The sequence below is a fragment of the Crotalus tigris genome, unplaced genomic scaffold, assembly GCF_016545835.1.
Source record: "Crotalus tigris isolate CLP2741 ecotype Arizona unplaced genomic scaffold, ASM1654583v1 scf7180000024380.494782, whole genome shotgun sequence".
Lineage (NCBI taxonomy): Eukaryota > Metazoa > Chordata > Lepidosauria > Squamata > Viperidae > Crotalus > Crotalus tigris.
In genome coordinates this window covers 353,888-369,824 of record NW_024100550.1, presented here as the reverse complement: position 1 = coordinate 369,824, position 15,937 = coordinate 353,888, and positions in this window count along the sequence as shown.

Genomic DNA, 15,937 nt, shown 5'->3' with positions numbered 1-15,937 from the left:
AGGGGTTCACATGACCCTGGGACACTGCAACAGGTCATAAATGTGAGTCAATTGTCAAGCATCCAAATGTAAATTAGTAGCTGTAATGGTTGTTCTCCTGCTTAGCTTGGCATTCTTTTATGTTTTTGTTCATTAATGTTTTTTTTTTTGTAACTATTTATGTTTGATGGTTTCTATATTAGGATATGATTCTAATTGTTATTTTTGCTTGTAAGCCACCCAAAGTCACTTTTTGTGAAATTCATGGCTATATAAATGTACTGAATAACATAAATAAATGTCCCAGCTTCCCTGTCCTCTTTTCTGAAGCATCTCCACAGATGATATGAAACAGAATGTCTAAATATTAAATCTTTTGAATGCTAGAAGGACAGGGACTATATGAAGGCAGGAAAAACCCTTTTTACAAATGAAAGGAGAAAGGTTCAAATCATTTTAAAATTATAAAACTGTACTTGAAAGATGTTAGAAGTTATATTAAAAGTTAGAAAGCTCCAACTAGAGTGGTTATTAGAAATGAAATTTACAATGTTCAATATACTTACTGTTTATTTTAAAAGCAATATCCAATTTCTGCATTTCAAATTTATTCCCTGCTATTTTTATTAGCTAAAATAATTTGTCCTCACTTTTATATGTCAATCAAACACAGCTGAAATTCTCTATAATCATGCAAGCATAGGTTGTTATGAAACTACTGTTGCTAGGATACATCCATTAGTTTATCTTCACATTGCACTGATCTATCAATTAAGAAAGAAACATTCCTATTAATTCTATAGGTCCTTACACATATTACTTCCTTTATCTTGAAGTGACATTTTTCTATCCTGCTTTCATTTTCCAATAGATCAAAAAATTATTGTGAAGTTTTTGCATATGATTTACGAGATCAGGATGTTATTCAGTCCTTGCACTGAATTATTATTATTATTATTATTATTTTGGTCTGCTGGTTACATACTGGTTATTTCTCACTGATGGAAAAAGAAAACAAATGAAAACAAACATTGTTTACTGTAATGTTGCACACATGACTAGCATCAATCTATAAGTATTCTTGGTCAGTTTCTGGAGTTCCAGAAAAATCTTGGGACATGAATGATTTATAATGATCATACTCCAACATAAGCAAATTTCAAATAGAAATACTTCCTGAATACTAAATTACAAATACATTTTTAAAAAAAAACAGTAAAAGTGCATATAAATATAATTCGTAATATGTCAACCTGATAAACAATTATATTAAAATCCACAAAATCAGATTAGAAATATCTAAGAGCTACATATCTGTGGAGATTCTCAATCATCCAGGTCATGGTTGCCATGAATTGAAGAAGCTTCTTGGATGAAGTCCAGTTGCCTTTTGAAAAATCCCCTTGGGGACATCTAAGAGCTCCTTTAAGAAGAGATTGTGGCGTCTTTGTAGACAATGAAACAATTTTTACAGTAGAAGCATTCAATGAAATAAAGTCAGGTTTATCTGACAGTAATAGGTGGAAGTAAAGGAGGAGCAATGACCAGGAGCTCAACTAAAAATTAGATTGACTGATGAGAGTTGACTTAAAATGAGCAATATCATACACATGATCCAAGATTTCATTTTTTTTCTCCACTACAGGGGCAGCGTCTTTACTCAAACAGGATATGTCAATATCTCCTCTTAGCAATAGCTATTGAGAGGGCAATAAATCAGTCTTAAGGAAACCTCATCCAAATTGCCTTAGCAATTTTATATTGCTAAGGTACCTAACTGAATATATTCAGGGGAAAACTGACCGGTTTTTTGTATGTCCATGTCCATTCTTAAAAATGGCTGATGCATTGTAGTTAATGAAAGGCCAATGAATTTTAATTTCTCATGAAGTATCTGGCTCAAAAAAGACTTAAAGTTAGCAATCAAGGTTAGACGAGCTAAATCAAGAGAAATGTTTAGTGTTAAAGATTAATGTCTGTTTAATTTTCCACAATGCCCCAGAATCATGCTACATCAGAGGAACTGGAGGAAATTATACAAATCAGATGTTTAATGCTTAGAAGGAGATTTATTGTAATTGTTTTCTGCTGAAACATTCCCTATCAAACAAGCACTGCCATTGTCAGCAGACTCTTTGACAATGGATCCTTCTACTGAAGTTAATCCTGCCTGCACATCTTGTGTTCCTTCAAGATGCCCACAGCCCACTGGCTGCATTTGGATTGAGGGGTACTTGGTTGAGTTTGAAAAAAGCTAAACAGTACCAACGCTAATTTGATATTTAAGTGGAAGACATCCAGGAAATTTCAGGATACACTGGAAAATCAAACATCATCTTGGAATAAAATACTTCTATATTACTACTAAGAACACTATTTGGATTTATTAATGTAGTTATCATGAGTCAAACATAACCTGAAGGGATCTTTATGTTTATCTTTCTTTTGGCAGTAACTGACCAGGAAAGATCTTTTGCTATGCCAAATAGGGAGGAGGAGATTGCCAAGAGAGTTTCATTGTGGCTTATGGAAGATCTCATTAAAATGTAATGAAGATCCATGAGGAACTATGTATTCAATAGTGTATTTATACAATTTTGGCAGCAGTTTTCTCAACAATATGTTTTCCAAGGGTTTTAAATCTCTCTCTCTTTCTCTTCCTCTTTCTCTTTCTAATCAAAGTTGTGTGTTGCATTTATTTTTTAAAAATATATAAAATTCCAAGAGGCAGGACTTTTTTCTGGTTTTTATCAACATTATCACCACTGTAGTATACTTATTTCATTCATTCATTCATAAATGAATATAAAATGTAATGAAGATCCATGTAGAATTGTTTATTCAATAGTGAACCTATCCAATTTTGCCAACAAGTTTTCTAAATATTTAAAATCTCTCTCTCTCTCTCTCTCTCTCTCTCTCTCTCTCTCTCACTCACTCTCGCTCTCACTTTCACTCTTTCTCTCTTTAAACTTTGAGCGTTGCACTTACTTTTAAAAAATATACAAAATATAAATAAATTTATAAATTTTTTTCTGCTTTTTATCATATTATCATCATTGTACTATACTTATTTCATTCATTCATGCATGCATTTATTCATTCATTCATCTTGGTTGTCATCCATCTCACCTACTTATGACAGCATCAGGTTCTTTGCACAGATATTTGTTTCTTTTTCCAGGACTTCCTGAAATGATTGCGAATGTCATCACATCGCCATTCCAGGAAGTACCTTGGAAAACCACATCTTCCAAAAGCATAAAACTGCTACAATGGTGCCAGTTTTTATTTTTTGCTTTTTAATTTAAACCTAGACAAGATATCTTGGACTTCATGTATGCTTTTGAACCACTTAATTTGGTATTTCTCATATTCATTCCGCCATATATTTTCTGTGAGCAAAACATCAAATTCATTCCATCAGGATACATGATATTCTTTTCTGTATCTAATTTACATTTCAATTATATGTGATTCAATTGTGTTTTTAAGATGATACCAAATTTTTGAAAAGCCCACATCCAACATCAGTTTTCTAAAATTTCATGCTTTTTCTGCATTTGCAAGCAAACTCTGTTGAAAATACTCATATCTCTGTAAAAAAAAAAACCAGAGAGCTCACCTGTATCAGGAATATAATTTAAAAATAATATCTCTTTTTCCCAAAGTAGCCCACTGCATACTCTTGACAATGTTTCTTCTGCATACTTTGATAATTTCACTTTCCCTGTTGCTAAGGGAAACAGGCCTCCTTTTCTTGTTATGTTGAGTGTTGTGATATATTAAGAAAAGATATCATTTAAATAGGCTGGAAACAGACTGTAAACATTTCCAGTTCATGGTGCTTATCAATACCAATAGACCATGGACAATGAGATACTATGAAGCAAAACACCAACTTCTACCATCAGCTTTATTTTCAGTAATGCCTCTGGAATGCATGTGGACCAACCTTCATTCTTAGAAAATAAAAGTAGGGCAGTTTCTACTTGGAACTGTACCCATTTACCAAGAAAAACTAGATTTTTGGACAGCCTGCAGGAGTGACAGGAAAGGATTGGTTTGCCTTCTGGTAAATAGGTGAATTCTGTGTGGTTGCTCTACCAGGGCTGCCATTTTGTAATCTGGCAATAAACCTCTTTGATTTCAAAATTCCAAACCAGCAAACTAGCCTAAAAAGATTAGCTACCTCTGGTACAGTGAGTTATCAGAGCTATATTTCCTAATAAATGAGAAAATATGGATTAGATAGCAAAATTGCCCCAAAATATTTTATTCCCTAAAATATAATCTAAGATTTCTCCCATAGACCCAGCCAATGTAAAGAGTGATGAAAATAAGATATTTGGTTGATGGTATATTAGGTGAATTCCAGAAGTATATGAACCTGGCAATTGTGAAGCCAAACTAAAAAACACAGTCCTGCCAGGAAACAGTTCAGATAGGGCACCACTGAAGAATGAGCTAACTGTTTTGGAATTCTCCAAAGGTTTAGCACAGGGCTTTTCAACCAGTGGTACAGGTACCACTTGTGGTACATTGGCACCTGGCAGGTGGTACGCGACCATCCTAGAAAAGTGGTAGCGGGGAAGGGGAATGAGCTAAACCAATGGCAGTGCCGCACAAGCCTGAGTGAGAGATGGCTGGAGCTGCAGGGCTGTCAGGGCTCAGCGGAAGCGCCAGGATCAGTGCCACTTTCCAGCTGATTTATTTATTTATTTATTTATTTATGAGACTTATATACCGCTTTAAGTGCAAGCACTCTCTAAGCGGTGTACACCAGTAAGCAATGTATATATACATTGATTGGTGCTTCTTTGGGGCTGTCAGGGCTCAGTGGAAGCGCCAGGATCAGTGCCAGGCTCCAGCTGGAGCTCGGCGTTGATCCTGATGCTTCTGCTGAGCCCAGAAGAAGCACCGATCAGCTGGAATGTTGCAGCATCTCCATTTACATTTAGATGCTTGGCAACTGATTCATATTTATGATGGTCACAGTGTCCCAGGGTCATGTGAAGTGGCCGCAACCATCCAGCAGACGGGGCTAATAAAAACCAAACACCCCCCACCCCACGCCCGAAGCCAATCCTCAACAGAAATGCTCACAACAATGAAAACCTTGGACAGGAGGAAGAGCGCCACCAGGTGGGCAGGCAGGTGACTTGCTCGGCTGTGGCTTGGGGAATACTTTTTTCAGTGCCATTGTAACTTCAAACAGTCACTAAGCGAACTGTTGTAAGTCTAGGACTACCTATACTTTATCACTTTTTTCCTTTTTTTTTTTGGTCATCAAGTTTTTGACACCTTTCTAGGCACCTGGTGGTACTCAGATGTTGCCATATTCTAAAAGTCGTACAATGGGTGAAAGGTTGAAAAGCCCTGGTTTAGCAGATGGAAGTTACAGATACTTATACACAGTATTGTTAATTATTTTAGGAAATATTTCTCATCAATGTCAATAGCAATCCTAAAGCCTATTGTTGATTGAGAGATTGACTGGCTGATGGATTATGTGTCATCAAATTAGTTCTGGTTCTTCAGGCATTCCAATTCCACATTCATTGCTGCTGGAATTGAACTTGTGAACCTACTTTTTTGTTGACCATCTTCTTTTTTCTCTTTCCTTCTACTTTTCCTAGCATTTTACACTTTGCCTGAGAGCTATTTCTTTGCATAATGTGATAATTTCAGAGTAGTCATTTATACCTTGGGGAAAACTATCTTCACTTATTTTGTGATCCATTTCTTTGTTTTTCTTTTGGACTATTTATGGTTTTTTCAGGATTCTCTCTAACACCAGGGTTCAAAGGTGTTAGCATTCTTTTCTTGCTTCTTCAAAGTCCAACTTTTGCTCCCATACAACATCAAAGGAAAAACCATGGCATTCACAGTTCTGATCTTTGTAGATATAGACACAGCATAGTATCAGAATAGCATTTCCATAACTGCACCATACTGAGTTCTAGTCTGTGGCACATTTCAAAACAGTGATAAAACATTTTTTATTGTTGATAATCATTCTTAAGGCAGAAGCTATCTGCCAATTCAATATCTTTATTGTTAATGCTAGGGCTCACTTGGTTTTCTTTGTACTTAATCTTACTCTCATTTTTTCACTGTGTTCCTTGATTTTCTTTACTACAGCTTACAGATCTTTTGCATGTTTAGTTTTCAGAGTTCTGTCATTAGCAAAGTGCAGGTTATTGATGTTTCTTTCTCTAATTTTAAACTCTTCTTCCACTCCATCACTTCATAATATATATTCAGATATAGATTGAATAAATAATGAGCATATACAGCTTTGTCTCCCTTCTCTGCTAACCTGAAGCCAGTCTGTTTTGTCATGTTCCCTCTGTACTGTGACTTCCTGACCTATACATAGGTTTCACCTGAGGATTATAAAATGATTTCAGATTACCATTTTCCTAAGCACGTTCCACAGCCTTATTTGATTGAAATAATCAAAGGTCCTACTTTAATTAGTGAAGCACATATTGACTTAATGTTGATACTCTTTGGCTTTCTCAATTATCCAGCATGTACTAGCAATAATGCCTCCTGTTCCTAGGCTTTTTTAAAAGCCATATTGAACATCTGGTATTTCATTCTCCATATAAGGCTATAATCTGCACTGGGTGATGATTATAGCATTATTTTACTAGAATGTGAAAATTAAACACTCTGTGAGGCCTTCCTTTTTTGTATTGGCATGTAGACTAACTTCTTTCAATCTGTTGGCCATCTCCAGATTTGCTGGTATAGTTTGGTTATATATTTACAGATTCTTCTTCTGTTGTGAGTTATATTTCTATCTATATGCCATATTTTTGTATATATTCCCATAGCCTCCTAACTTGTTAATGATTAGAGTGCTAACTTCACCTTTTACCGGAAATTCTTGTAGAGAATATCTTCCAAGATTTCTTGAGTGCTGATATCTATAGAATTATACTATAGCACCTATAGTATATAGAATTTCAATATACCGTAAATGCCAGCGTATAAGGCGACTTCCGCGAGCACTGAAATCGGCGCCAAAGACGGGGGTCGTCTTATACACTGAGTTGTCTTATACGCCGGAAATACTGGTAGTTTCCGGTGTATAAGACGATGTTCTAGGAATGCGGCTCGGCGATAAAGACGGGGGTCGTCTTATACGCCGGGTCGCCTTGTACACCGACATATACGGTACTCCTTCCATTTTCCTTTGATATTCTTGGAATTGTTTCCTTCCTGTTCATTAACAGCTATTTTTATTATAAGATCACAGTACAAGAATCCTGCAATCTTTCCACTCCCACCTTGAGTTTCACCCCAAGAAATATAGAGATTCCCTTTTGAGATAGCTGCCAGGCCCCCATGGCTTCTGTGGGATATGGTAACTCTTATCTGACCATTGCCTTCTCTTCCTCCTTTTGTTTCTCAAGGATATTCTCACAACCCATATATATATGTAGGTCTTTGGTTATTTGGGTTTTCTCCCACATAAAATTGGAAGTGTCTTGGTGATGTTTCAATGAAGTCTCATTCGTCATCTTCAGGCTGGTGCTTGAAGATGATGAATGAGACTTCGTCGAAACGTCGCCAAGACACTTCCAATTTTACGCAGGAGAAAACCCAAATAACCAAAGACCTACATACAAACACCAGCGAAAACCTCTCTATATATTCAATGATGCAATCTTCGATCTCCGGGAAGAGTATACTCCAGTTATTTATTGTTAAAACAACACTTAAAAACAATAAAAACAGTTATATACAAGGTTAAAACAACTTAGCTTTCGCTGGTCCTCTGCCAGCGTCCTCAGAGTGGGGCTTAGGGGGTGGGAAAGATCTTTTTATCCCCTTGCTGATCCAACTGCCTGCTCATTGCCCTCTTGACAGGGCCACTCTGGAAGTGTCTTGGCGATATTTTGACAAAATCGCATTTGTCATCTTCAGGCTGGTGTTTTCAGCTTCGTGCTTCTATATATATTGAGTTCAGCAGAGATGGAAGATATTGCTACTTTTACCAAAATGATGTGTCAACACACTACAAACTTATATCCTGTTGGGGTTAATGTGCAATACTGCAGCACACGTAGGAAAGAGACAGGGCTTGCATCACAACTCTGCAATGCTGCTTGTATCATCTGGGCCCCTTTGCCCCTCCTGTAGATAATTTTGCTTGAGTTCAGGCTTTACTTGCATGCCAATTAAGTCCATTAACCTCTGACTATATCTAGACAAAGGTTTACCAGCAGAGGTTCCTAGAGGTTCCTAATCTGATATCACTCATATTTTTCCCCACACGTATTTTCCACATGAGGGAAACCTGCTGGTAAGGAATGATTTGCTCCTAATGGTATTGCTATATAAATTCTGAACCTATGTCAAATATACACCTGGATTAAAGCAGATGTAAAGTATAGATTACAGGCATGCATCCAATTGGTTTTGAAAAAAATAATAACTTCATGTGCAAGTTTACTCCATTTTAAGATGCACTTTCTTCTATACAAATTACTAATATATATGTTTTCAGCTATAGGAAAATCCATGTGCCAAATAGCTATATTATACTAGCTGAAGGCTAATTATAAACAGCTCTTCATTTGAACGAGAAAGAAATATTTGGAGAAGCTGCAGAACATGAATCAGTGTACAGGGAAAATAAGTTTATAAGCAAAGCAAATCAATTTCTAATTAGTTATTTCCTAATTTGGCATATTTTTGCAAATTGCGCTAAGATGACCCAAAGGCATGAAACCATTACATCCAGAAGGCAAGCACATACGGTAGCGCTAGGCTAGCCATTAGTGCCAAATCTGCATCTAAACAAATGATCTGTAAACAGGCAGTCCATGGCATCACCATTCCTGCCTGACCACACAGATGCAACTCTTCAAAGCAAGTGCTAGAGACTAGTTGCAGCTGTTTCCACTTTAATAAAGTCTGTGTGGTCCTGTTGCTTGGACTAAGACATATATGCTAAGATGGAAAATAGAAATCCTCTGTGGGAATTCATTTCTGTTCTAACAGTTAATTCTTTCTCAAGACAAACAATAACCTTCAGAAGATAGAAGGAAAAGCTATGACTAAAAGTAACCTTGGCTTGGTCTGTCTCACCTGGCAGATTTATTAACTTTGTTTTTATTTTATTTTTCTCCTCTGAAACTGGCCCAATGTTTCTAAATATGGAATAAGATTTGTAAAATAAAGTTGATTATCATTGGTAGGAAGCAAAAAGAAACTCTTTGGTCCCCAGGATATGAACACTAAATTATATATGATATATTCAAATTATTTTGGATCATTAGAAAAAGTGCTCACCATACTAAATAGTTTGCATATCTAGAGGGGTATCTAGGATACATATCTTCTCCCATTCTGATTCCTTCAGAATTGCAATTATTCCCCAAATCATGAATTTAAAACCCCTTCTTTCTTCGGCATCATGAAATAAATTAGGAACTTACAGTTAGGAATCTTAAGCATTTTTCTTCTATTGGTAGATAGAACTGTAGGTAGATACACATCCTAAGAGAGCATGCTGCTGTAGCTGAGGTGGAGAATGCCATACTATCCATAACCACTGTTAAAACATAGTTTATTTGTTAATCTGATCAGCTTCTGTAAGTAGAATGAAAGAAAAGAAGCCCTCTTTTCTTCACCTCAGGAAGCAAAACGTATTAAGCAGCCTCAAAAAATAATGGCATGTGTACAATGTCAAAAATGCCCAGAAGTTAGATATGACAAATTGGACAGCAAATGAAGGCAACTCCAAGACCCAGTTTTTCAAAGAAAATAATGAAGAGAAGACAACTTTATTTTCAACCTATTCAATGATTCATATCAAAGCCCATTTATTCATTCATATCATAAACTGAGGCTCTGTTGAGACTATAAGGAGACTCCTGGTAGATCAGCTCAAAAGCCCATCTAAACCAACATTTTATTACAGGAAACTCATAGAAAGGTGACATATTTATTCTATTCTATCCCCTCAGCATCTAGTATTTATGGCATGCTATGGTTAATCAGGTAGTAAACAGCCATCGAGACTGGTAGCTATTCAAGGAACCTTCAGAGTTTAAATTGAGGATTCATGATGGTCCCATGAAAATCAACAAAAAGAAAAGAGAAGAGAAAATTTCACCTCTGAAAAAGGAAAACAGAGATTGCAGTCATCAATCTTCACATGACATATAGATAGAAAGTTAACTAAATTTCAACAGTAAATTATTTTTAAGTGTCTGAAGATATTGCAATATGAAAAAACAGGTTAAGAATTCTTTCATAAACTGTGTGTGAAAATTCCCCTGTTTTCCTCCTTTTTCCAAACTTGAATTATTGAAGATTTTATATTTACCCTTAAAAAAAATGGAAAATTCACATCCAGTTTCTCTGGCAGCTTGTGACTAATTCTACATTGAAAAAAATCTAATTTTGAACAGGCCAAAAATAGATCAGCAGTGACCTTTGAAAACCATAAACTCTAAGATAATTAGTCACGGTTACATTTTTCCAAGCCCTGGAGGTTGCATTATAATTCCACCTTTACCTTTTGCATATGGTGAAATAGAGCAAAAAAATGATATCTCTTTTACTTTGGTAAAACCTTTATAATGCTGCCCACTTAACAGCGGTAATATCTAGTTGTATACTACTACTACTACTAATAATAATAATAATAATAATAATGAAGATGATGATGATGATGATGATGATGTTGGAAGGGACCTTGGAGATCATTAGTCCAACCCCCTGCTCAGTCAGGAAACCCTATACCATTTCAGACAAATGGCTATCCAGTCTCTTCTTAAAAACTTCCAGTGTTGGAGCATTCACCACTTCTGGAGGCATGTTGTTCCACTGGTTAATTGTTCTAACTGTCAGGAAGTTTCTCCTTAGTTCTAGGTTGCTTCTCTCCTTGATTAGTTTCCATCCATTGCTTCTTGTCCTGCCTTCAAGTGCTTTGGAAAATAGCTTGACTCTCTCTTCTTTGTGGCAGCCCCTGAGATATTGGAACACTGCTATCATGTCCCCCCCTCATCCTTCTCTTCATTAAACTAGACATACCCAATTCCAGCAACCGTTCCTTATATGTTTTAGCCTCCAGTCCCCTAATCATCTTTGTTGCTCTTCTCTGTACTTTTTCTAGAGTCTCAACATCTTTTTTACATCGTGGCGACCAAAACTGGATGCAGTAATAATAAATTACTCTATTTCCACTTACTATTTTCCCTTATGTTTTTCAATTTCATTCCAGGTATTTACTTAAAAGCAACACATACCTATTAACTTGTAAAAAACATTTTATATCAAAATCCAGAAATATTACTATCATTTAATATGTATAGCATCATCTAAATAACACATGTTCATATGGACAGTTTAAATTACCATTTCTTGTCCCAAGAAGCTTACAGCAGAAATAGCAGTTCTGCATTTATAGGCATTTGCAAAACCCAACATTTCTTTCAAATGATGCAAATAGCATTACACTAAAACAAAATCAACTGTGCCCTTTCATATGTATGCAACGTAATGACACAATGCACAAAAGGGGCAAATTATGCTGAGGCATTACTTTCTTCTGCCGCTCTCCCTTCCCTTTCCACTCTCATGGATACTTCCATCTGTATTCTTAAATATATTCTGTCTTTAAAAATTTTTTTGCCAGACTCAAATTACCCTACTGGATAATTATTTTAATCCAAGAAAACAGGGGTTTTCCCTTATGAAAGAATTAATGTTGCAATAATTCAGCCCTTGGAATACTGAGGCTCAATAATACAATTATTTATTAAACTCTAGAAAGCATTGGAATTAACATTTGTTGAAAACCATTTCTTATTGTTAGCATCATGTATAAACAAAATAACTATACAACTATATTACAAGACAGTATACTATAAAGAAGAACCCTATCCATCCATCCAACCTAGAGAATAAAAGGAAAAAGAGAAGAAAAAAGGGGTGATATTTTTATAGTACCAATGACCAAAACCACCCCACACCTAGAGGAGGAGGAGGAGGAGGAGGAGGAGGAGGAGGAGGAGGAGGAGGAGGAGGAGGAGGAGGAGGAGGAGGAGGAGGAGGAGGAGGAGGAGGAGAAATGTTTAAATAAAGATTAGCCACCCTTCCTAAAATCTACCAGAACTCATGTTTGATTATGTTTGTCCTGTGGTTATCCTGAAAGGGTACAAATTTAAATTCATAAGTCTACATTTTCATTCTTCTTGTATCATTACTATAAGGTAAAGGAAATACATTTAATAGTTAACAATGCAGTATTCTGCCTTTAGGAAGCAAAATCAAATAGGTAATTTCTGATTTAGTAATAGTCCAAATACTTCTGAAAAAAGATCTCATATATTATTACAAGTTGAATATCGTAATACTGTATGGTGCATGTACTCCACTTTCAACACCATGTCCAGTATTGGTAATTATACTAAAAGAATGATTGTTACAAAGTGAGACAGGTTCAGAAAAATCAACAAGCATGAACAGAAAGCTAGCAAGTAAGTACTTATAAAGACTGAAGTAATTAGTAATATTTAAACTTTAGAAAGAAGACTGAGATGAATTATCATAGCCCTCTTCAAATATCTGAAAAAAAGGTCATGCCAGAATGTGTAGACCTATTTTGTGTTCCTTCAGACGGTGCAGTCCAGAAGAATGATTGACGAGTGGGATACTTTCAAAATTGAATAAATAAATTAATAAATGATTAAATTACAGAAAGGTAGATTCTGAATATCAGAAAAAAACATACCTAAGGAATTATGGTGGCACGGTGGTTAGACTGCAGTATTGCAGGCTAATTCTGCCCACAGCCAGGAGTTTGATCCTGAATGGTTCAAGGTTGACTCAATCTTCCATTCTTCAGAGGACCCAGATTGTTGGGGGCAATATACTTACATTGTAAATCACTCCGGGAGTGCTATAAAGCACTATGGAGTAATACTGTATATAAATCTAAATACTATTGTTAAGAACCATCAGTCTGAGTGGCCTTAATTTCCATTTATGCACTGTATGAGGGATAGGTGGACCTCATTTATTTATCTATTTATCAGAATTGTATAATGAAAGTGACTCTGCATGACATACAATACGAGATAGATAGATAGATAGATAGATAGATAGATAGATAGATAGATAGATAGATAGATAGATAGATAGATAACAGTTACAATTAAAAAATAGCTATACACACCAGACAGGAGACAATAATATTAACTACAGTAAGAAAACCCTTGCAAATTTTATCCTGTCCCCTGGGAGCCACAAGACTGATAACATAGACAGATTCAGTTGAATTTTGAAAGGGATGGCCCAAAGACCCATTCTATGATTCTCTAATGGATTTTGAAAACTGTATTTGCTCAGATCAAAGAAGCTCGCACAATTTTACCCTGCAATATCTGATTTATATCTCTTTAAACTTTTGATTTTTTTCCTCTGATTTTGCAGAAACAATTCTACATGATGAGGAATGGGAATGCAATGTCTGCTACAAAACCTCAGCAAGACTTTTCATTAATGGGTTCATGCTGTTATTAAGCAAAGCCAAGGAATTGTTCTCCTTCTGTTGGTTCACTGGATCTGTATTGTTAAAATAGAAATGTAAAACCACTGATATTCTTGTACCTGTTAGCTTATGTTGTGTAACAAAGGTAATTTTTATACATAGATGTGTTTTCCCCATTTTATTTATTTGTGTGTGTGTGTGTGTGTGTGTGTGTGTGTGTGTGTGTTTGCTGAATAAATCTATACTTAGAATAATTGAATAATAGGGCTGGAAGGGACCTTGGAGGTGTAGTCCACCCCCTTGTCCAAGGCAAGATTCCTTATACGATCCTAGTAACAGTGACAGAGTTGGAAGGGATCTTGGATGTCATCTAGTCCAACCTCCTGTTTTCGCAGGAGAACTATACTATTTCTGATAGATGACTGTCTCCTTAAAAGCCTCCAGTGTTGGGGCACCCACAATTTCTGAAGGCAAGCATTCTACTGGTTAATTGTTCTCACTGTTAGGAAATTTCTCCTTAGTTCTAGGTTCTCTACTTGTTTAGTTTCCATCCATTGTTTCATCCATCCTGAACAAATAGTTTTTTGAAAATCTCCAGTGATGGTGCAATGTCAGTCTCTATCACATGCTATTTGTATGCTTCCTAAAAGTGTTCATTCACTGACCACTGTTGGAAAGATCATTTTGGTCTAGCAAAAGATAACCTTTTAATCGATTAGAGTAGAACTGGAAGGGACTTTGGAGTCTTCTAGTCCAACCCCCTGCTCAAGCAGGAGACCCTATACAATTTGAGACAAGTAGCAGCACAGTCTTTTCTTAAAAACCTCCAGTGAGGAAGCACCCACAATTTCTGAAGGCAAGATGTTCCACTGGTTAATTGTCCTCACTGTTAGGAAATTTCTCCTTAATTCAGGTTGCTTCTCTTATTGATTAGTTTCCATCCATTGTTTCTTGTCTTGCCTTCAGGTGTTTTATAAAATAAGTTGACTTCCTCTTCTTTCTTAATGCTAAGCATCTGTATGTTAAAGACGATTGAGGATTTCTTTGGGTTTTTATTTTTTTACTGAACTGATTTACTTTTTCCTTCTAGGGATAAAATATAAATAAAGACATTTCAATTTTACATACATATTCACACTTTAAAACACACTAAGGACCAAACATGTTTGAAACAGGTGAGTTGATATGTTATTCAGTCTTTATATATATGCAAGTTTGAAGGTCTTATCTGGAAGTTGTGTCATGGCAACTGGACTTCTTTTCTTTTTGGTCTGAAATGGTTTACTACTTACCTAAGTAGCTTTTTCAGTCTGAGCAAGTTGGTTAGAGGGACCCTGGAATTGGGTATGTCTAGTTTAATGAAGAGAAGGACAAGGGGGAACATGATTGCAGTTTTCCAATATCTTAGGGGCTGCCACAAAGAAGAGGGAGTCAAGCTATTTTCCAAGATGCCTGAAGGCAGGGCAAGAAGCAATGGATAGAAACTAATCAAGGAGAGAAGCAGCCTAGAACTAAGGAGAAACTTCATGACAGTTAGAACAATTAACCAGTGGAACAACCTGCCTCCAGAAGTGGTGAATGCTCCAACACTGGAAGTTTTTAAGAAGAGACTGGACAGCCATTTGTCCGAAATGGTATAGGGTTACCTGCCTGAGCAGGGGGTTGGACTAGATGACCTCCAAGGTCCCTTCCAACTTTATTATTATTATTATTATTAGTAGTAGTAGTAGTAGTAGTAGTAATAGTAGTAGTAGTAGTAGACCCTGTATGATCAACCTAGGAGAAAGGATTTAGGAGCAACAGCTTTTAATTATTCACTTGATGAGCCCATATTAGATGAGAAATTAAACCATCCCAGAGGACATAATAGCAATAGCACTTAGACTTATATACCGCTTCATAGTGCTTTATAGCCCCCTCTAAGAGGTTTATAGAATCAGCATATTACCCCTAACAATCTGGATCCTCATTTTACTGACCTTGGAAGGATAGCAAGCTGGGTCAAACTCGAGCTGGTCAGGATTGAACTCTGCAGTGGGCAGAGTTAGCCTGCAATACTGTGTTCTAATCACTGCACCACCATGGCTCCTACATATTATGGGGTCCCCTAAACAACTTGCTGAGACTGAAGCAGCAACTTGGATAAGCAGCAAAACAAAAAAAATCTCATTGCCATGACTCAACTTCCAGACAACTCTGCTGGTTGACTGAAAATCTTCATTGACATAAAAGTCTTAAATAGCATACGTACATAATAATCTTTATTCTTACAGAATTGTAAGTGTATCTTCTGTTTCACAAAAATCATTATGCTGGCATTATTACAACAACATAGCAACTAAAACATTCACTGTTTATCAACAATTAACAACAACTTAGAACTTTTTTGTGTTCTGTATTTGTAATGAAGACCATTATTCAGCCACTTGTTCTTTA